Source organism: Accipiter gentilis, chromosome 24, assembly GCF_929443795.1.
Source record: "Accipiter gentilis chromosome 24, bAccGen1.1, whole genome shotgun sequence".
Taxonomy (NCBI): domain Eukaryota; kingdom Metazoa; phylum Chordata; class Aves; order Accipitriformes; family Accipitridae; genus Astur; species Astur gentilis.
In genome coordinates this window covers 10,723,553-10,748,374 of record NC_064903.1, presented here as the reverse complement: position 1 = coordinate 10,748,374, position 24,822 = coordinate 10,723,553, and positions in this window count along the sequence as shown.

Sequence of the window (24,822 nt, the reverse complement as noted above, 5' to 3'; positions counted from 1 at the left end):
AGCCATAAAGAAAAGGCAATTTTAGATAATCATACATCTTGAGTCTCTGAAGAGTTTTTGTAAAAGGGAGAAGTATTGGCAAAGATCAAGGATGTCCTTTTTTTCTGCTTCTCTCAAACATACAGCACATCATTTTTATCAGCCATTCAATAAACTAAAGAATGTAGGGAAATGGTGCATTGTTGACTGCAGTAATAGTACAGAAAAGACCATTTGTACCGCTGCTTTGAACACATCGTAAGTTAGGCAGAGAAAAATGGAAAAAAAAGTAATAATTTCTTACGTGATGGATGTTATGGCATTTACAGGAGTACATTGTCAGACACAAAAACATTTTAAAACAATTTCAATGGCATAGCAGCACAGAAAAACTTATCATAAGCAAAATGTTTCTTTGACAGGGAAATCTATCGCAGATAATCCAGCGCAGTGTATGTGTTGAATCATCCTGTTGAAATGCTTATCAACAGGGCATTCAAAATAGGCAGCTTACATTTTTTTCCTGATTATTAGAAATGGGATTACAAACATCCCAGTGGGCAGAAAATGTTTGCATGTTCCACTTATGAAGCTAAAAATCAGATAAGAGATTCAGAAGGGTACAGATTCTTAAATCCTCAAAGCTCTACCATTGCATAGATAGAAAGTTTGCATTCAGGCTTTCAAGACAGATGCTTTATAATGTGTTTCAGTTTGCCAGCACTTTAAACTACTGATAAAAGCTGTAATACATGCATATGTTGAAGTGTTTTCTCATCTAGTAAAATACACAGGCTTATTTTTGTTCACAGATTGATATGCTTTGCTGAGTCTGGGCTACAATGATCCGCTGAATAGGAAACACTTTGAAAGCTTCCAGTGTCTTATCCAATAGATTTTATTTAAGGGAAGATAGCTGGAGTAAAAACTGTTATAAAAATTAATTTCTGGCATTTCAGTTCCATAAACTGATAATAGCTTTTTGATTATTCTTTACAATTCTTCAGAAACATATAAGGTAGGTGCCTGGATAGACAAACATCTACCATTTTAATGTAGTTAACTTTCCTTAGAAACCATACCCTTTGTATTTTTAAATACATTATGCTGCTTTAATTTACTATCAAGGTAACTCCACAGCCTGGTGTCAAGAGGACAGTTATAGTATTTAACACTCTTGAAAACAGGGGAGTTAATTTTATGAAGAAAACATATCAATTAGTTATATTGAATGTCACCTACAGTAAATCCCATACAAACTCGAAGTGTAAATCATCGTGAAACAATTGAAATAGATTTGCATACAAATAGGCTATCAATCCAAAGCATTAATTCACAATTTTTTAAAATGTGAATTAGAAATGCATTGCAATAAGAGACAAAAAAGCCAATAAACCTAAACACGAATTTACCATTTTCCTTAGCATTATACTTGCCTGACATGTTCAGATTACTTAGTTCTTTATCTCAAGCAGATTCAAAGGATGTTAAGGCAAATTAATCTTCTGAAACAGGCCAACATAACCAAAAGCCCCAGCCACCCATTGTGTCAAATGAGAAAAGGGGGAAACAGTGGCAAGACAAGAAGGAAGGTCCAATCAGTTACTTAGTCTGGGAACAGAAAGCTGATACCTAAACCCAAAGCACTTTTTTGCAGGTGTTCTATCAGCTGCAATGAATTCCTTGCCCTTGACTTCAGTGGTGGTAAAACAGCCCACAGAGCTCATCACTGGGAGTGGCCAGGTGGTCTGTATACTTGAACTCTACTGGCAAATTCCCAAATCCTAAATGTTGTTTATGAGAAAGGTCAACAAAACCCAGCAAATTAAGTCTAACTCTTTTTTCTTCTTTTTTTTTTTTTTTTTTTTTAAAGTGTCCTTTGAGCTTCAGTCACATCCCTGCATTTACTCCTTTGTCCTTTGCTGGTTTGTGTCAAAAGATTTTCATTCAGGTGCTCTTGTATTTACATTGTAAATTGTTTTGCCAGAGGCCACAAAGAAATAGAAACACACCCAGATGAAAATAATGTAATATTAAAATGCTGTTATCTGGGGCAGGGAAAAGTCAGGGTAAAACATCTCCCTCCAAGCAGAGCTGTTAGTAAAATGGCTTTCCCATGCATTCTGCCCCCTTTCCACACTTTATCTCAGATTATGAATTCAATCTTAACATCACCAATGTGGCAAGACAGCCACTGTGTTGCTGTATTCTTGTGTCTCAAGAGCAAAATGTCCTCAATGCAGATTCCAGGAAGACCTAAGAAAGTATGTTTTATTCCTAACTTAGTCTATGATGCTGTGTTTTAGCAGATATCACTGACTCAGTTAGCATAATCAGGTATTATTGGCAATAAACATTTTCAGAGCATAGAGTTGTTGCATTTGTTTCCAGGCTAACATTTGACCTTGGGTCCTTAAAATTGTACCACTTTGCTTAGGCAGCCATTACTAGTTTGGGTGGTGGTATTGTAGGGATGGATTGCTCTTCGTTCTGTGCAGTTCTTCTTTAACTGATCCAACTCTGTTTCGCACAAAGGCATACACACATGCACACATACGCAGCTGAGTTTAGAAAGGTAGTAAAAGTCATCTGGCAGTTGCAAAATGCTCATTTTGAGCAAGGAGAGGATGCATAAACCTCTGTGGTGTCCTTTAACAACTGCTAGTGGTATTCTATTGGGAAAATGTCAGCTACGCTAATAACCCTGTTAATGGCCAGCACTTACATGTGCATTCACCAACATCAAAAGCACCAGCAGCAAATGAAGTATGACGCCCACTGGGACTCTACAGACTGAGCTGATAACTGTGCTAATGTCCAGCAATTACAAGTGTATTCAGGTCCATCACCACGTATGCAACTAGAATTTCTAAGCAACTTTTTTTTTTTTAATTAGATAATTACTAAAAATCAAAATGGCACCAATTATTTGGAAAGTATTTTTAATCACTTTATCTGGAACAATTTTGTTTCCTAAAGAGAACAGATTTTATGAGATTTCAGTAAGTTCCTCATGCCCCTGATTTAAATTTACCAACACTGAAATGGTACAACAAATAGGTTAGCTTTGCAGCCACCTAGAAACATTACAGTGTTAATAACCCTACTGTTAAAGATTTCAGGGCTGAACCTTTTAGCACTGAGCTATAGGGTCACCATTCTCTGAACATTTCCCTTGACAACAAGTCAAGTTAACATCCAGTCCCTAGTCACCATTTCCCACCACCATGCTACAGTCCAACTTCTCTCCACTTCTGATGATACTTGTGAATTCATGCTGTAAACCAGTCACCAAAATGATCCATTAAAAATAACGCCTGCACCTATACTTGAGAGGGAGGTCATAAAACTCTGTGAAACAAAAGGTTCCTAGAAGATGTGCAGGAAAAATACTGTTCACAGAACACAGAAGGTATATCCTTTTCTAAGCCATCTAGAAAAACAGAAGCAGCACCTACAGCAGGCTGAATGTCCAGTGAAGATGCTCATAAGTAAGCACATTTTACTTTGCACTCACATAGCGGAGAAACATTGACTCGGTCAAATCACTTCTTGGCATTTTGGCTAAGGTCAAGTGTAGTGTAATTGCAGCACCTCACCTCAGGAAAGAAAGACCAGAGGGATGGTAACTTTGTAATCTATATATTAGTAGAGGAAGGAAAGAAGTTTCTGTAGATGACCTCAGTAACTATCACCTTGAACACAGGAACTCGGCTATCAATCTATTCAGATTTCCCCAGGAGTAAGTAATGGGTGGAATAAAACACGATCCTTAACTACACAGAATACGTTACTGGTTTTCCAGCCAAGTTGAAGCATCAAATACTTGTAAAATGTGCTTGACAAAGATCTTGCCCTATATCAGGAAAATCAAGCATGTCTCGCTGGTATTCCACCTCCTAATAAATCCCTGTAAAGTTATAAACAGCTTTCACACATTTAATTGACCATATACCAAATTGTCACCTCAACAATAAAATGTGGGGGTTTGGGGGAAAAAAGTATTAAGCACACTCAGTGCAATGGTTTGAAACATGTTCTGTGAAGACATGAAATATCTATGCAAGAAAGCAGGACAACATGTCAGAATGCTTTAGTTCCAAGGCCTCTTTCAGTGTTGGAATAATGACAGAACTCACTGGGGCTGAACAGCAAATGTTCAAGGTACAGATCTAGTAATTCTCTTAACAGAGAAAGAACAGGAAAAGAAGATTTCTAGCTACAATATCTGAAGTTACAATTTAACAGAACAGTATAGAGAAGTGTAAGGATCTCTCATTAAAATTCAAATTGGCAGCATACAGTTTTATGGATGCTTACCACATATCACAAAGTTTGGAGTACCTCTAATAAGCATGTAAAAAGTTATGATACATAAAAATGATTATAATTTTAAGTTAGTGAAAAGCTGCATGCCAATAAGGAATCATAACAACTTAATTACAAATCTGAGATTGTTCAAAGTATCTGTTATTTCTAATAAATAAATCACAATCTGTAGATGCTTAGTGAGCGATAAAATGGTATTTAACTTGTAGAACAACAGACATCAGTTATTTCTAAAAAAGAAAGAAACAGTCTTACAGGAGAAAGCAAATAATTACAATCTAGTTGCATCTAGATTGTAACTGCTAGACTTTGTGAAATGTGGAAACTGCCTCAAATGAACAATTCTACTTTTATATCCAATACATTTTTAATTCTCTTCTGTATGCTGAACATTTCAAAAGGAATGGGGAGGAAATAACTGAAATCCCGTAGGTTAGGGTGTTTTCCCAAGAGCGGAATGTCTAAATCATCTTGACTGAGAGAGAAATTTACTAGTAAAGTCTTGAAAATTAATAGAACTTGATTTTTCTTTGCCTTCCATGCCTTGGCATCTGAAAACTCCACCTCACCAGAGTGCAGAGTTTTCTACCCTACTCGCAAAAGCTACGCTGTCCCAGCTTCACAAAAGCTTTCCAAGGTCTATTTTTCAACCCACCTACCATCATATTCCACTGAAGCTTCTAATAACAACAGGAAAGGAGAAAATTAATTGTGTTCAATTTTTTTCTGGTTTATTTTTAGGCAGGACATTTGCTGATTTTTATGCAGTAAGATTTACTAAGTATAGTCAATACCATTTTCATTACTAACAAGATGAATTCCAGGGAATATTCAATGGTGGCCAAAAGCAATGCTGCATTTGCTATTATAGCCAACAATATTCAGCTCAGTAAATTGTCCTTTACTGCAGCTATTACTGGATTATGAAAAATCTTATTACTAATTGATTATTAACTCAGAATAATTGTCGTGGTTTAACCCCACCCAGCAACTAAGCACCACACAGCCGCTCACTCACTCCCCCCCATCCAGTGGGATGGCGGAGGGAATCGGGAAAAGAAGTAAAACTCCTGGGTTGAGATAAGAACGGTTTAATAGAACAGAAAAAAAGAAACTAATAATGATAATGATAACACTAATAAAATGACAACATTAATAATAAAAGGATTGGAATGTACAAATGACGCGCAGGGCAATAGCTCACCACCCGCTGACCGACACCCGGCTAGTCCCTGAGTGGCGATTCCCTGCCCCCCACTTCCCAGTTCCTAAAACTAGATGGGACGTCACATGGTATGGAATACACCGTTGGCCAGTTTGGGTCAGGTGCCCTGGCTGGGCATGAGAAGCTGAAAAATCCTTGACTTTAGTCTAAACACTACTGAGCAACAACTGAAAACATCAGTGTGTTATCAACATTCTTCACATGCTGAACTCAAAACACAGCACCGTACCAGCTACTAGGAGGACAGTTAACTCTATCCCAGCTGAAACCAGGACAATAATGTAATACGTTTTCAGAGAATGCCAAACAGCCAGCAAACACAATGCTAAATCTATACTTATTTCTTACCCGTTTCATTCATTGAGTCCCACTACACCAAATACAAAAGGTTAGAAAAAACCCTCTTTCTAGCAGTAGATAGAGATGGGAGAATAAATAAATCAATATAAGAGTAAATAAAAAAGAACTGGAGAACAGAAGACTAGTCATAATTTTAAAGTAGTGCAGGTGAGAGAATCCAAACATTTACAAACATTTCTTCAGCTAGCCTCCACTCCTTTTTAAGAGCAGGTTTTATTCATCTAAGCCTGATTTCATTCCTTCAAGTATTTTATGTTGTTAGGATGGACTATAATATACATACACCATAGAGTTTTATTGATCAGTCCCTAAATATTAAGGGAAATTTTTCTGGGAAAGTTTATTTCTCTATCCTGAGTTTGAACACAGGCTACTCTAAATTTGGTGTGAAACTAAAAAGTCCCAGGGATAAGGGTAAGAAGAGAGCAGCCAGAGACTACACAGCCTCATATGCAGATACATACACTACCTCAGCAGAGTTCTGCAAAGTTTAGCTTCATAATTTTCAGGAAGTCCTTTGAGTTTATTGGCTATCATATCCTATAAGAGCCTGAGAGATTACATTTATTTTACAGAAGTATAACATTACCTCTAATAACAACCTTTCATTTAAACAGCTCCTCAAGTCTTTCTGTGTAAACAAAGGTCTTTTGTTTCATTTTCAGGAGAACACACATGAAAGCACAGCAAGTGTACTACCTGTCCACATTAGCCAACTGTAGATTTTAACTTACAGCCAGACTGTTCTGATGGCTGAATAAATCATGTACTTTTTTCCCCACAATTTAAGCTCCACAAAGAACACTTATCCATTATGAATCCAAACTAACTTTAGAAATAAAAGGGATAATTTTGTTTAGTTCATACCTGCAAATTACACATGATTTCACCAACATCAAGGAAGATGCATAGACAACAACATCCAGAACTAAAAGATGTGCTGCCCAGATTCAAAAGGTGTTCCAAGAGAATCTTCCAAATGAGAAAATGAAAGTGAATTTGGGAAATTCCTACAGTTCCCATAGCTCCAAATTTTCCAGAATTCAGAGATTCTGTTGCATTATCTGCTGGATCCATAGACCGGAATCTCTGTCTTTGTAAAGTTTCAGGTTATTAAAAACTGTATCTGTATTTCCCAGTTAAGCAAGCACTAACTACTTGAAATTAGAAGCTCCCATTTTAGATGAACAATAAATGCTTTTTTATTTGATTTGCTTGTGTTATGGACACATGTATTGGGTTTGCATGGCAAGGCTTTGGTAGCTGGGGGGCTACAGGGGTGGCTTCTGTGAGAAGCTGCTGGAAGCTTCCCCTGTGTCCGACAGAGCCCATACCAGCCGGCTCCAAGACGGACCCACCGCTGGCCAAGGCCAAGTCCATCAGCGACAGTGGTAGTGCCTCTGGGCTAACATATTTAAGAAGGGAAAAAAAAGTTGCTGCAGCACAGAAACTGCAGCCAGAGGGAGGAGTGAGACCATGTAAGAGAAACAGCCCTGCAGACCCCCAGGTCAGCGCAGAAGGAGGGGGAGGAGATGCTCCAGGCGCCGGAGCAGAGATTCCCCTGCAGCCCGAGGGGAAGCCCCTGGTGAGGCAGGCTGTCCCCCTGCAGCCCAGGGAGCTCCACGGGGGAGCAGATCTCCACCTGCAGCCCGGGGAGGACCCCACGCCAGAGCAGGGGGATGCCCGAAGGAGGCTGTGACCCCGTGGGAAGCCCGCGCTGGAGCAGGCTCCTGGCAGGACCTGTGGCCCCGTGGAGAGCAGAGCCCACGCTGGAGCAGTCTGTGCCTGAAGGACTGCAGCCCGTGGAAGGGACCCACGCTGGAGCAGTTCGTGAAGAACTGCAGCCTGTGGGAGGGACCCCACATTGGAGCAGTTTGTGGAGGACTGTCTCCTGTGGAAGGAAGAGTGTGAGGAGTCCTCCCCTTGAGGAGGAAGGAGCAGCAGAGACAACGTGTGATGAACTGACCCCAGCCCCCATTCCCCGTCCCCCTGCCGCACTGGGCGGGGGGAAGTAGAGAATCCAGGAGTGAAGTTGTGCCCGGGAAGAAGGGAGGGGTGGGGGGAAGGTGTTTTAAGATTTGGTTTTTCTTTCTCATTTCCCTACTCTGATTTGATTGGTAATAAATTAAATTCATTTTCCTCAAGTCGAGTCTGTTTTGCTTGTGATGGTAATTGGTGAGTGATCTCCCCCTGTCCTCATCTCAACCCGTGAGCCTTTCATAATATTTTCTCTCCCCTGTCCAGCTGGGGAGGAGAGTGATAGGGCGGCTTTAGTGGGCACCTGGCATCCAGCCAGGGTCAACCCACCACAACAGAAAAAGACATCAAATTAATAGTTTATAGCAGCCAACCAAGGTCAGTGCATCTATACCAATCATCTGTTGTTTGCCTTAGATACCTGCTCTTTTGCCAAGCACACAAGAAGTCTCTCAGTTAAGGAATAATGATAGGGTTTTTTTGCCTATACAATGACTTCCAGTATTCATAAATTCAACTCTTTTCCTCCCCAGCAATTGCCAAAGCACACCTTTACACCACCTCCTCACTTCAGAAAAATACTTTGAAAATTAAGTTTAAACTGGAATAATTCAATGTCTTCTAACCCGCTTTACACATACCAGCATGAACAAAACAGGAGAATATGATACAACCAATATCACTCCCAAATATATAAGTACAATAAATATGTTTATAAATAACTACTATACAGTTATTCAAAATTAAGTGCTTATAAATTAAAGCTATGGGCTGTCCTACCTACAACACCCCAAGGGTAGGGAGGTTTCTACCCTCATCTTGATATAGTGCTGCCATCAGTTGAGGTTACTGCCCACAAACTCTACCAGCATGTACATGTAATTGCTCTCCAATATGGTTCAAAAAGTGATTTAGTTTGGGGGGGTGGAATTACAACCATTTAAGTAACTTGAATCATTTTATGAGAACCATGTTCAGAGGAGACTATAAAGGAATTTAACACAGTAAATCTGAGAGAAAGGCTCAGCAGTGAGCCGCTAAGGTGGTCTCTTCTTCATGTCACTGAGTCACAAAGTGACTTTAGTCCTTCAGACAATTAATTGACTACAAGAAGGTAGAAGTGAACAGTCTGTCACGTCATAGGTGCTACATATATCCAAAGTAACTTGACTCCAACTCTTAAATAATACATGACAATTGTTTATTTTAATAAGTTCCCTTTCCTAATAAATTCTTTTTCCTCCCAAGGATAAAGGTGAACTGTCCTTATTTGAAAAGCTCCTAGCGAAAAAAAGGACAGAAAACCAGATTTTGCTGCCAAATGTACAGGAATCATGTGGGCTGATTCTAGTTAAGGTTGATTCAATTGTTTAAAATGACTAGAAGAGAATAAAGCTATTTACTTGAAATGATGGATATCTGAATTCTTAGAAAGACTGGGTCTCTTAAGCTGAAATAAACTCCTTGCAAATACAGCCTCATATATGAACGTTAAATAAGTCAGCTACTCCTGTGGAAGTAAATACAGTTTAAGTTAATACTGGGTCTGTTTTTCCAAATTTTATGCAGAATAAGTTCACAAAGGTCAACTTTAGCCCAGGGAAATCTAACACTCTAGGCTCCCCCAAGGATAATTTAGAACAGGTTTGAATTGCTCTCACACTAATGAGCTAGAGAGAGACAGAGACTGAATGAGTGAAAGCCTTGAAAAAATTCATGTTGTGTGCAGCAGCAGAATAGCCCACAAAGAGCTCTAAGAGACTGCTGTAACTTAGGGAAATGGATCTGTTTGCAGTGTGTGCAAACATCCAGACTAGATTTAATCTGGGTAATTTGAATGCCATTAACAAAGTTGCAACAACAGAGACTTTAGCATGAAGAGACAGGTACAACCCAACCACAAAGCTTAATTTAAGAACCTAACCAAGAGGACTAATTAGATAAAGTGGTTAATCCTTACATCTCTCTACAGATGACTGACAAGAAAGGCTTACCTTGGTGAGAACTCAGAGCAGGATCCTAAGTTAGGGTCTCCGCATTCATGACAAAGCCATAATACTAGTCCTGAAAAAAACATAAACAGATGTAAAAAGTCTCAGAATTGTGTCCTTTACACAGAAAAATGAAGTTGGAACAGTGTATTACTGCTGTAGTAACTCAGCAAGCTGACTCAGCTGCTTCTCTAAGTTTCACCAACTGGTTAATACTGTTAGATACACTCTCAAGTCTGTCTAAATTACTAAATTAAGTTAATTATAAATATGATGTGGGCCTCTGTAGCCACACGGAAATGATGTCAGGAAGGTCTTTACCCTTCCTAGGTATGACTTCAAATTTATACATCAAAAATTGGAATTGATATTTCATTTTCTGAATGATGCAAAGGAGAGAAAATTATGCAATTTAAGCTGTGGTTTCTTGTTTTGTTTTTTCTCCTATTTCTCATGATACCCCAAAAAGATAAAGAGATACTCAGGCATCTTCTGAGCCAGTGTGTACTCCCTGCACTAAACACAGGAGTGGAGCTTGGAGAGTCTGCCCAGAGGGAGCTGGCTTATGCTTGCTTAGCTAATGAGGGCGGATGGGATCATACCATAAAGCAAGAGTGCTAAAGGTGTATTCTTATAGGATTTAGTTTTACGCCACTATAATATACCACAGAATCATAGAATGGTTTGGGTTGGAAGGGACCTTAAAGATCACCTAGTTCCAACCCTCCTGCCATGGGCAGGGACACCTTCCACCAGACCAGGTTGCTCAAAGCCCCATCCAACTGGCCTTGAACACTGCCAGGGACGGGGCATCCACAGCTTCTCTGGGCAGCCTGTTCCAGTGCCTCATCACCCTCACAATGAAGAGCTTCTTTATATCTAATCTAAATCTACCCTCTTTCAGTTTAAAGCCATTACCCCTTGTCCTATCATTGCATGCCCTTGTAAAAGTCCCTCTCCAGCTTTCTTATAGGCCCCCTTTAGGTACTGGCAGGCTGCTGTAATGTCTCCCCAGAGCCTTCTCTTCTCCAGGCTGAACAACCTCAACTCTCTCAGCCTGTCCTCATAGGAGAGGTGCTCCAGCCCTCTGATCATTTTTGTGGCCCTTCTCTGGACCTGCTCAGTCGAGCAGGTCCATGTCCTTCTTATCTTGGGGGCCCCAGAGCTGAATGCCATACTCCAGGTGAGGTCTCATGAGAGCCGAGTGGAGCGGGAAGATCACCTCCCTCAACCTGCTGGCCACACTTCTTTTGATGCAGCCCAGAATGTCATTGGCTTTCTGGGCTGCGAGCGCACATTGCTGGCTCATGACCAGCTTTTCATCCACCAGTATCCCCAAGTCCTTCTCTGCAGGGCTGCTCTCAAACCACTCATCACCCAGCCTGTATTTGTGTTTGGGATTGCCCCGACCCATATACAGGACCTTGCACTTCACCTTGTTGAACTTCATGAGGTTCACACAGGCCCACCTCTCAGGTCCCTCCGGATGGCATCCCTTGCCTCCAGCGTGTCAACCGCACTACACAGCTTGGCATCATCAGCAAACTTGCTGAGGGTGCACTCAATCCCACTGTCCATATTGCTGACAAAGATGTTAAACAGCGCCGGTCCCAATACCGACCCCTGAGGAACGCCATTCGTCACTGGTCTCCACTTGGACGTTGAGCCGTTGACCACAACTCTTTGAGTGCGCCCATCCAGCCAATTCCTTATCCACTGAGTGATCCATCTGTCAAATCCATGTCTCTCTGATTTAGAGACAAGGATGTAATGCAGGACAGTGTCAAATGCTTTACACAAGTCCAGTTAGATGACATCTGTTGCTCTTCTCTTATCCACCAACACTGTAACCATGACATAGAAGGCCACCAGATTTGTCAGGCACGATTTGCCCTTAGTGAAGCCATGTTATATGAGCATGTAGCTCACAACACTGGATTGTGGGCTAATACTTTGGAAGTCAGGCTGTCAGCATAAAACAACACATATCAAGTACATCAAACCAACTGATGATCTTGTCTGGTAATTTTTGGTGGAATCCAGTAGCATGGGGACATCTACACCATGTTAATGTTTTTTCCCATTTGTGAGTGGCCACTTCTCTGCCTTAGAAACCTACATATTCATGCAAATTCTTGAAGATAATACATAACTTCTGAAAGCTACAGAAGGCATGGGAGTGATACATACTACATATTTTTAATTCTGTATTTCAGTTTGTAAGTTATTTGGATAAGTAGTTCGTGTTTTATGGTCAAATAAAATAATGAATAATGATAAATGGAAGTTATTTAATAAAACAATGTGGTTCACACAACAAATTCTGAATGTTTTATTCTAAGTTCATGCCTATTTGGGAGACAAAAACAATCCTAGTGCCTTAGAACTATCTTTCAGCAGACATGACATTTTTAGTGTATGGTATTTTACAAGCACTCACAGCTGGAAGAAAATAAAAATTTCCATATTTTAGCACTACTCAACAATAGAATTCTTCCACTCTATCTTTATGCAAAATTCAATAAAATAGCAATTGTGCAAAACATATTACACCCTAGACCTTTATTTAACAGAAAGGTATTTCAAAGTCTCAAGTCAAGTAATAACCTTATATGAAAAGCCTTTTTTTCAGCCTTTAAGGATCACCCAAATACAAGGAAAGCCTAGTTGTTATCCTTTAGCAGGTTTGTAATGAACTGCAAATTGAGTTGAAAGAGCACAAAACCCCCCAAGCAAATAGTTTGAACCTATATAACATTATTTCCCTAAAATCTATAGTGCTACAGTGTTTTACTATCATGTAAGTTGTCAAAACATTGGAGTTATGGTAACAATGAAAAAAAGATAAACATTTAAAACAACATTCAATATCACAGACAAACTTAAGGTGGAGGCCCACATCACATAGGAGAGCACCCTCTCTACCTACCTTATATTCTAGTCAAAGATGGTCACTCAGTTTCTCTTCTGTAGTCCATGAAGACAAATGGCCATTTCTAAAGGCAATGTGCTTCACATATCTTAAAAAGGGACCTATCACTTCCTCAAAGTTCTTTACTGACTAAAAGGAAGCCTAAGCAATTTGCTCAGCTTAGACATTTTTAAAGCTATAGTAGATAAGTCACATCCACAGCGTTTACAGTAGAACGTGGGAAATCTCAGGTTCTCTGAAAACCCTTGTCTAAAAAATATCTTCCCAGGGACCATACAACTTCACAAAGTAGCTCCATCAATTGGCCAATTCAAACCCAACTTCACACTTGGGCAAACATTCAAAACTACTCCTCATTTAAATATGTTTGCTGTGATTGGCTCTTTGGCCTTAGGAACTGTGACTGAATATGCTAATACTTTGAGTGTGAGAAATTGCCTTCATTTCAATTTCCATTCTATACTGTCAAGAGGGAATAGTAGCATAGACCCTTCCATATTATCAGGAAAATTCCACCCCACTCCCACCCTGCCTGAAAAAAAACCCCACACAACAAAACCCACAAAAAAGGTTAAGAGAGTAATCTCAGTTTGGCACCTCATGTAATCTGTCAAAATCAAGTCTATATAAAGAGCTACAGTTATGAAACTGCTGTTAACTTTCTAAGTAAATGAACAGGGGCAGCATAATTCAGTGTGGAACTTAAAGGCAAGTGTCCTAGATCTAGTTGGCATTTCCTACATTTTATTGCCAAGGACAACGGCGAGTGGAAGAATGATGGTGAAGATATCTTGCCTCATAAAAAAATAGCACAAGCCAAATGGGATCAAATCCACAGGACTCTGGAATGGTGTTAATGGACTTAAAAGCACAAGAAGGTTGCCTAACAAATCAAAAAATCTACAGGGTGAGAGACAATGCAATAGTAAGTGCTGAACAAAGGCCAGTGCAGGCAAAATATCCTGCTGGAGGTTTAAGAAACTTAAGCGTGGAACTTAGCATTAACAGGTCCGAAGCAATCATTGAAGTTCTACTCAGATAATATACAGCATCTACATTGAAAAAGTTCTGATTTTCTTCCTGGCAGCATTTGTTCATCCCTAACTGAACCATTAATTCTTTTTTTTTTCCTCCTATCAGCAAAGAACCATTTGTCATTAAGATGCAATTCCCATAAAAAAAAAACCACCAAAAGACAACCTTCCTCCCCCCAAAACCACTTTTTTTCTAACCTTTACAGAGGTAGCTTGAATGATGGAGATGAAGTAATTGCAAACCTTTCAGAAAGTAATAATAGAAACGTTAAGAGCAATCTACTTTATTCATACAAGTCCTTCCTCTAATTGTTCTCCAGCATGGCCTTGGATTATATCCAACTGAAAGCTGAATTAAATACATACATTACTGGCATCACTACATTACAAATAGTGTGGAAAAGATGTGCAGTTTCCACCTTACAGCCGAAACTCATGCAAACCAATTAGAATCTTTTAATTATGGTTGAGCAAACCTGAACATACACGAGTAAGTGTCATGATTCAATTTGGTCCCCTTCTCACCCCATTGAAGTTCATTTAAATCTCAGAAAGATCTATTCTTCCTCATAGTCTATTTTTTATGCCTCAGTAAAGTTTAAAAAAAACACAAAACGACACAACAATCCGGAAACCCCCAAAACCCACCGAAGCCCCTGATTATTTACAAGACAAAGCAATCATTAACACACCAAGTGGTCTTTCTGGCCACCTTTTGTTGAGGTTTGGGAGCAGAATTAGATTCAATGAGGTAATTACACAAGTGCAAGCCCTAAATATAGATAAACTGCAGCAGAAGTTGCACTGAGCCTAGTCACATACAGAAGCAAGCTGTACTGGATTTGGCAATTGGTTTGCGGAGGAATTTTTTGTGCTGTGCCAGAACAACATTATGGTTTGATGCTAATTGCTAGGTGATATGCAAATTAGGACCTTAGATCATCGCAAATCACAGCACGAGATCCTGTTCTTTCCATACCTACAGACACTGTTCAGAAGGCAATTTAATTTATAGCGGTACACTTCTCTGCAGAGCAGCACAGGATTCAGAAAAGAGTTTTTAATGAAGCAGCAGCAGAATTGGAAGCTTTTTGCTATACAGAGCAAGATCTTGAAACCCCTGAGAATGCAGCCTTTTGGGATGGTCTCTGAAAAATGTAACTTTCCAACCAAGGAAAAATAAAAAGGAGCGTAATATCATCCTTAAATAAAATTATGAGGATATGCTCAATTATACATACCACAAACCCCTATGCATAGCCCCAGATGTCATAAATATTCATAATATTATTGTATTATGCCTAAGTGGAAAAAAAATAAAAATTTTATCTAACTTGTCTTTTCAAACTTAAAAATTTCATGGGGACAGGTATAACTACTTCATACTACAGGGAAGTATGTATTGATATTTGAGAACATTCAGAGTAATACAGGTGTTAAGGAAAAAAATTCATATCTCTGTCTTTCTAGAATAAGAGATCCGGAAATTCTTAGAATTGCCTATCATTTTTTTGTAAGAAGGTAAATTTAAATATGTAGCTGGTGACTAGTTATGTAATAGGAATAAACAAAACAAGAACCAGATTCAATTCTTACTCATTACGCAAAAGATCAGTGACTTCACCTAACTGTGGTGCTGAATAAAAATAACTAAGACAATTTGGTCAAGGGTTCTTACAGGAAATATTAAATTATAATAAAATCTGTGTTTTGGCTAAATCACTACATAATCTTGTAAATTTCTGTTCTGTTTTTTTTTAATCATTACAGAAATTAACTTAGTCTCTTCATTTAGTCTAGCTTTCAAGCCTCAGAGTGCCACTTCCAATAATGCAGAGACAGAATGAGATTTATGGTCCTATATATGGATCCAAAGGGATTTGTTTTAACAGTCAGATCCTCTGAAAAGTAATCAAAATTATCTCATCTCTAACATTTAGTGATGTAAGCTACATGCCTTGTATCTAGAAGCAATAAACCACCCCTGAAACCCCTAGGCAACAGTGACAAAAACAGCCTGTCAAGGCACCCGCATACTTGTGTCAGTCATGACTGTCTGCACTACAAAAAAAAACTTTTACACCTACGTTTCCTTGCTAAATTGTCAAAGATTGCCCTGAGAATATTTTATTTAAAATATTTGATTAGAAATACATCACTTAATAAAGATAAACTTCATGCTTGGGGACAGGTAGAAAAGTTCTGTATTGGCTTTGTGTGGCAAGGTTTTGGTAGCGGGGGCGGGGGGGGGTTACAGGGGTGGCTTCTGTAAGAAGCTGCTGGAAGCTTCCCCTGCGTTCAAGAGAGCCCGTACCAGCCGGCTCAAAAACGGACCCGCCGCCGGCCAAGGCTGAGCCCATCCGTGATGGTGGTAACGCCTCTGTGATAACATTTTTAAGAAGGAAAAAAAAAGTTGGGCAGACAAAAATGGCAGCCAAAAAGAGGAGTGAGAAGATGTGAAAGAAACAACCCTGCAGCCCACCAGGTCAGTGCAGAAGGAGGGGAGGAGATGCTCCAGGCGCTGGAGCAGAGATTCCCCTGCAGCCCGTGGGGAAGCCCCTGGTGAGGCAGGCTGTCCCCCTGCAGCCCAGGGAGCTCCACGGGGGAGCAGATCTCCACCTGCAGCCCGTTAACCCCACGCTGGAGCAGGGGGATGCCCAAAGGAGGCTGTGACCCCGTGGGAAGCCCGCGCTGGAGCAGTCTGTGCCTGAAGGACTGCAGCCTGTGGGAAGGACCCACGTTGGAGCAGTTCATGGAGGACTGTCTCCCATGGGAGGGACCCGACACTGGAGCAGGGGAAGAGTGTGATGAGTCCTGCCCCCGAGGAGGATGAAGTGGCAGAAAATACCGTGTGATGAACTGACTGTAAACCCCATTCCCCGTCCCCCTGTGCCACTGGGGGGGGTTGGTAGAGAATTCGGGAGTGAAGTTGTGCCCGGGAAGAAGGGAGGGGTGGAGGGAAGGTGTTCTGAGATTTGGGTTTATTTCTCATTACCCTACTCTGGTTGATCTGTAATAAATTGATTTAATTTTCCCCAAGCTGAGTCTGTTTTGCCTGTGACGGTAATTGGTGAGTGATCTCTCCTGTCCTTATCTCGACCCACAAGCCCTTTCTTATATTTTCTCTCCCTGTCCAGCTGAGGAGGGGAGTGATAGAGCGGCTTTGGTGGGCACCTGGCATCCAGCCTGGGTCAACCCACCACAAGTTCTTTTTACATCATCATTGTAGAGATCAGCAGTTAATGTCATAGGATATAAATCACATACATATTCATGTTTTCTCCCTTTTGGAAGGAAGTAAGGACAATTATACTATCATGGGTCACTCTATGTTCTGGTATGCTGCCTGCATTATTCCAAGTATGAACTACATATCTGATGCCTGACAGAATCCAACCCCCACACAATCATAGCCAGAAATTGAGGTTTGATTTTGCAAGGTTCTTGAACTTGTAGCTCTGCTGTTATCAGGGACTGGAAGCACTTATGGTGGCCAACTGTACAGAAGAGTTGCAGAACACGGATTTTATTAGAAAGCAACATATTAAAAATTAAGAGCAGTGGAAGAAATTTTAGAGTCTGTGATTGCAACATATCACACCTGATCTCAAAATAAACCTCGGTAGAACGTGAGCTATGTTCCATCAACTAAAAATAAACCGGATACTTGCAGTGTTCCAGTATACGACCCATTCACACAAACATGTCTGATGCAAAAGGTAAACTCACATTACCACTGTCAATAAACTGCTAATTACAGTTCAGATGAGCATTAACTTGTTCAAATATTTTAGCAATTTAAAGCTAACCAGTTGCAGTGGTCAGGGTAGACTGCTCAAACACAGCGGAAAAAAGGAAAGGATTATTCTGACTCTTCTCCATCTACAAGAACACTCTAACATCTTCTTCCCTTCTTGTATTGCCCCATCTCATCCTACCATTACACTTGATAGGGCTTCTCTTTGGAATTGTTTTGATTCACAGCATTTTGTGTTGAGAAGGCCTTGTACCTTTTTCGCTTGAGGCAATCAAGCAGAAATAGGATGCAAGTTACGGAGCTATGTATCAGTACTTCAACTGCATAGTCCCTTTATACCTGTATCGAGATTATCTAAATAAATTAATAAAAATCCCATTTAACAGAAAACTCTTCTTAGACAGGATTATGTATTCAGGCATTTGTTACCTAAAATATTTGTTAGATAACTGTAAAATGTGATAAACTGCAATGACAAAGATGATCATGTAGCTTTAAAAAGCTTGTGAACTTTATAAAGTCACTGTACTTTAATCCAAGTAACAGGAAGCAGTCAGTAGAGCAGTACCTATGCACATACATCCAATCTGTTTGTATGTCCGGAGTGCCTATTTATTAGAGACATATCAAAAATAGAACAACTAATCTCAGTAGAGGTGACGAAAGAAACAAATGGAATAGGAAAAAGCAAAGGAAACAAGACAGAATCAGCAGGTTATTATAGTGCCAAGCAAAGTGCAAAGCCAAATCCAAAGTCATTAAGAAAAAACTACTTTCTGTAAGACTATACCTCAATATCTGTTAAAAAGGAATAACAGCACCGCTATATTTTGCACGTCCTGTTTACATAGGCTATAAACCCCACCAGATATGCACTTTGTGTTTCAACAGACCCCAGCATAATAAAGCTGCCACTAATAGTAATATACAATAAAAATAATAGGTGGCCAGAAAACTGAAAAAAGCATAAGGAAACCACAGTGGACATTTAGATGACATAGTAAACTACATGTTTATTTTAAAATATGACAATATGGCAATAAAATACAGCACACGATCACATGACAACAGGTATCACCTTCTAACTGGTGAATAAAACCAGAATCCAGGCTAAATGGTAATATATATTCTTTTCAAACCTTAAATCACAACCCCTCTATCACAAAATATTTATTTTTTATATTTTATACATACACATAGACACACACACACAAGCTATACTAGTTTTATTTGCAGAGAAAACATGCACAATGCAAATGTATGCGTCTGATATTCAGCTATTTCATAATAATTTCTTTTGTGATTATTATCTGCAGAAAATCCAGAAAGACAGAAAAGAGTACTGAGGGAGCTGGCAGAAGTGCTCACCAAGCCACTTTCCACCATTTATCAGCAGTCCTGGCTAACTGGGGAGGTCCCAGTTGACTGGAAATTAGCAAATGTGATGCCCATCTACAAAAAGGGACGGAAGGAGGATCCGGGGAACTACAAGCCTGTCAGCCTGACCTCAGTGCCAGGAAAGGTTATGGAGCAGATCATCTTGAGTGCCATCACGTGGGACATAGAGGGCACCCAGGTGATCGGGCCCAGTCAGCATGGGTTTGTGAAAGGCAGGTCCTGCTTGACTAACCTGATCTCCTTCTCTGACAAGGTGGCCTGCTTAGTAGATGAGGGAAGGGCTGTGGACGTTGTCTATCTAGACTCTAGTAAAGCCTTTGACACCATTTCCCACAGTATTCTCCTGGGAAACTGGCTGCTCATGGCTTGGACAGGCGTACTCTTCGCTGGGTAAAAACCTGGCTGCCTGGCTAGGCCCAAAGAGTTGTGGTGAATGGAGTTACATCCAGTTGGCAACTGGTCACAAGTGGTGTTCCCCGGGACTCAGTTTTGGGGCCAGTTCTGTTTAGTACCATTATCAACGGTCTGGATGAGGGGATTGAGTGCACCCTCAGTAAGTTTGCAGGACACCAAGTTAGGCGGGAGTGTTGATCTGCTGGAGGGTAGGAAGGTTCTACAGAGGGGTCTGGACAGGCTGGATGGATGGGCCAAGGACAACTGTATGAGGTTTAACAAGGCCAAGTGCCGGGTCCTGCACTTGGGTCACAACAACCCCATGCAGCGCTACAGGCTTGGGGAAGAGTGGCTGGAAAGCTGCCTGGAGAAAAGGACCTGGGGGTGGCTGGTTGACAGCTGGCTGAATATGAGCCAGCAGTGTGCCCAGGTGGCCAAGAAGGCCAACGGCATCCTGGACTCTATCAGAAATAGTGTGGCCAGCAGAACTAGGGAAGTGATTTTCCCTCTGTACTCAACACTGGTGAGGCTGCACCTCGAGTCCTGTGTTCAGTTTTGGGCCCCTCACTACAGGAAAGACATTGACGTGCTGGATCGTGTCCAGAGAAGGGCAACGAAGCTGGTGAAGGGTCTAGAGCACAAATCTTATGAGGAGCGGCTGAGGGAACTGGGGTTGTTTAGTCTGGAGAAAAGGAGGCTGAGGGGAGACCTTATCGCTCTCTACAACTACCTAAATGGAGGTTGTAGCAAGGTGCATGTCAGGCTCTTCTCCCAAGTAACAAGTGATAGGATGAGAGGAAACAGCCTCAAGTTGTGCCAGGGGAGGTTTATTTGGGTATTAGGAAAAACTTCTTCACCAAAAGGGTTATCAAGCCCTGGAAGAGGCTGCCCAGGGAAGTGGTTGTGTCACCACCACTGGAGGTATTTAAAAGACGTGTAGACATGGTGCTTAGGGACATGGTTTAGTGGTGGACTTGGCAGAGCTAGGTTAATGGTTGGACTCAATGATCGTAAAGGTCTTTTCCAACCTAAATGATTCTCTGAATCTCTGAAAAATGTGAAGTGCCCAAACAACAGGAAAAATCTGGATCAAATCTAAGGACCACAATTGACAGCACCAAAAAAAGAGGGGGAAAAATAGTTACTTTAGGAAAAAAGGTTCCTTCACTGTTTCTGGAACCACCTTAATGTTCAGAATGTTACCTTGTAGAGATGTTATCTGGGAGAAAATTTAAGTTTGTTCTCAAAGTTAGAATCTGCTTTGACCTCATGATAACCCTTGTAGAAAACTCAGACAGACTTCTGCAGTACTTCAATTGTTGCACATCTCCAAGCTTTATGAGCAGATTTTGTTTTCCCTAGCTAGTTATTTAGTTTGCTAACTGAAACTTACAGTGGACCCAGTAGAGTAATAGGGACTCAGATGCCACAAAATAGACTACTACAGCTGTGATTTGGAATAACATTCCTCTCCTACTCATCACCTGAGACCTCATCTGGAGCACTCAGACCAGTTTTGAGCTCCCCAGCACAAGACAGACAAACTGGAGTGAGTCCAGAACAGGGCCACCAGGATATTCAGGGGCCTGGAGCACAGGACATACAAATATAGACCAAGAGTGCTGTGTTTCTCCAGTGTGGAGAAAGTAATTATTAAGGAGGCAATCTTACTGCCATTTTCAGCTATCTAAAGGCAGGTTGCAGAGTGGATGAAGACTTATTTTAGAGGTGCAAAGTTAAAACAAAAGGTGAGAACAGACACAAGATAAACCAACCATATTCCGATTAGAGATTAGGAAAAATATTTCAGTGGTGAAACAGGTGTCCCAGAGATGTCACGCTACCTCCATCCCTGGAGATACTAAAAACACAGCTCTGCATGACCCTAAGCAATCTAATCTAAATTTGAAGTTTGATCTAACTTCAAAGTTGGCTCTGCTTTAAGCAAGGGGTGAGACCAAACGCATCCCAAGGGTTCTTCCAGTCCAGTTATTCTCTAATTCTATTCTATTTAAATGTTTTTATTTGTTACAAATGTTACAGTCATTTAGTGGATTTACTTTTTATACACACATACATCTTATTATCTGTGGAGCTTTATGTTATGGAAAACCACATACATGCAGGGAAAAAAAATATCTCAAAAAGGCAATCCCCAAACCCTACTCCCCTTCATAGAAGCTTTGTGGGAGATCTGTATTTTCTTCTATCATGGTGGCTTTTCAGTAATATAAAAGCCAAGAAGATCATTGTGAATATTACATGGTTGAATAGTGAAGCAACACTGGAAATGTTTGTATCTAGTCTGTTGTCTTCCTTTGTTTTAAACTGTCACACTGTTTTTCAGACATTTCTGAAAGGAAGCCCAGTAGTTAACTATTGATTCTTCTAAGACTGTTTCTTGCCAGGCTTAAGGAATTTCTCTGCAAACACGTTCTGTACCAGGTTCACTGACTTCGGCATTGAGTTACACTGTTCACATTTGTCAGGATTTTATCCCTGCCTAGAAAAACTCTTCTCATCAAGAGTGCTATGTTAAAAATGAAAAATTTCTAGTCTCAGTCAGGAGACATCTCTAACATCTAACAAAACCCCATATTTTCTCTACAAGTTCCTGATAAATTCTACTCCTGATCACAGGAAAGATCATTTATGGCTAGGTAACAGGCACGGCACCTTTCATCCTAGAGCACTGGCTAGAATGCCAACCAAAGTTTTCCTCTACTAGCATTCAGTAAGCCCCTCTGATTTTGAAACTGTAAGAAAGGTCAGAACATAGTGGTTTATATTTCTGACATACAAGTTTGAGGATTGCCTCACCTTCTAGACAGCACGTGGTTTCTCATTAACACTGCACAGTCCATATGAACCGCAAAAGTTATCTTCTTAGTTAAAGACAGTAAAAAAAGAGTAGTAAGGCAGTGAACAGAATTTCCAGAGCTGTCTCCTGCAACCAAACAATACAGTGACAAACTACAGAGTTTCAAGTATGCTCATCAAGTATTGCAGACATGTAACTCCCTGTGTAGAAAAGTCAGAGTCAGCAACAGAAGCTATTTGGAACAAGAAAGAAGAAAGCATTCTGATTAGGAGTTACATACAAACACAAATGATCAAAAAGAGGAAGAGTTACGTATAATGGGATCATGGTGGTACAATCAAAGACTGAAAATTGATACTTCAGCAAATGGAAGTGAAATCAAGAGATTTTTACACATTATAAACAAAAAGTAGCCAGGCATTGTCACCTGATCCTGAAAGTCCTGCTTCAGCCCATTTAAAATTGTTGATCAGAAAAATGAAATTTACTTTTGCAAATAATTTTGGCACTGAAAATGTTGATTTTACTTCAAAATCAGAACTGATGCAAACTAGAAACATCAAAATCCTTTATTTTTAGCTCTAAATACATCACCAAATGCATAGCACATTATTTAATTAAAAAAAAAAAAAATTCAAAAGATACCACAATCACATTTTGGTGATGTTTAAAAAAAATTTCTCTAATTTCACTGACTACAAGGAATCCACATGTGAAGTATAGCTCTGCTGCTCCTCAGAGAAGTTCTTGCCCTTTCTGATTTTGCGTTTTAATCACTAAATCAAGTAACTAAATATTCCCCCACCTCTAGTACTTAAGCTCACAATTACAGTCTCTGCTCATTTGAATGTCTAGTCAAAAGCGAATTACCTTTTTCACAACGTGTACTGCAATCATTTTGCCTGTTACAAAGATCTACAGCTTAAATAAACGTGCATCCTTTTCTCAACATTTTCAAGAGCTGCAAACAATCTGTTTAGGCTATATCACTGCAAGGCAATCTCAGAAAAATATATTGGACTTAAAGCACTGTGATAAAAAAAGCCTTTAAAATATCCAGACATCACGGTAACACATGCCATGGGCCATTAAAAATTCTACCAACACCATCCCAGGAACATCTGAACACCGTTTCTAAAACCAAAATAATAAACATTTTAAAAAGAATATGATACAAGATAAGGGAAAATGATGCTGTTTTCAGGAAATCATGTTTATTCATGAGGACATTTTTGATTCTCATATTTGACTTAGATTATGTTACCCACACAGAAAATCTTTGCAGCATTCATTCGATCTCCTGACTTAGAATGAACAAGCTAGGCAGTTCTACTCTCGTTTCTAGTATTAATATATATATATATATTTTTACATTTCTGCAGATCTAAAAAGCATTAAATAGTTTAGGAAAGATCAAATAGTACAAGAATAAGGAATAAAACTGAGACTTCCCATCTTTAGAACTCCATTCTCACCATTCCTAAGTACTAGCTCCCCCAAAAATGCACTCACATAACCAAACCAATTCAATCAAAACCAAAACAACCAAGCAAAAACCCCTCGCTATTACCATCTACCTGGTAGCTGTAAAACATCCTCTTCAGATGAGCCAAAGAGGTACGACAGTGCCCACATGGCATCTTGCAAAGACATCTAGCAACTTACACCCCATCCAAGGAGGCAGCCAGGAAGCCCTACAGCCAGCACTGGGCTGACAAAGGAGAAGAGCCTTCTGACGGCCTTATGACATTAATTAGGTCAACCCACCCCAGGCAAATAGCAGGAATGTTGAGAAGCTGAAACGGCAGCGATCACCTATTCCTCTGGAGATTCAGATGTAAGTCAACAATAGGTTCAACTCAATCATAAGGGACTGATGAACTATAAATGAAATTTTTTGTGAAAGCATCAAAGGAAAAAACAGAGCAAGGGTTAAGAGATTATCAGATTCACGGCTGTCAGTCACGTAGGTTGTAACAGGAGGATGTCAATGAGGTTATACCACATTGTATACACCATTTTAATTTCTGCTAACCCAAAATATACCCTAAATGAGGAAAAAAAGACACAGGTTGCCTTTTGTCTAGTACACACAACTCTCATAGTAGGGGGTAATTCTTTGCTAGAGATTTCTATGCTATTCTGGAGCAATGTTATCTATTCACTTTAGACATTTCTGTGCTGACAAGACTATAAAGCAGTCCATAATCATATGAACACAAACATGTAATCCTAAATAAAACACAGATGTATCTGCCCCTTCAGAAAAATATTTCACACAAGTTACCCAGAATTTGAACAATTATGACATTTTTTAATATTAAAAGTTCTCTGTACAGTCCTCATAATTGTCTTTCCAGTTCCCCAAATATTCCCGAAAATAGTGTAGCAATTACAGAAAGTCAATTAACATTGAGGTGTCTTGGACAGAATCCCATAATGCTTTGCAAGTTGACAACAGGCAGATTCTGTGTGGCAAAAATGTTTTCATACAAAAGAAATCTAGTGACAGCTTTATTTAGTTCACTCCTTAGCTCATTCTTCTTTTCTACTGCACATAGTATCTACAACACATGTTCAAATGAACACATTTGTTAACTGTTCCGTTAGGAATACTACCAAAGTT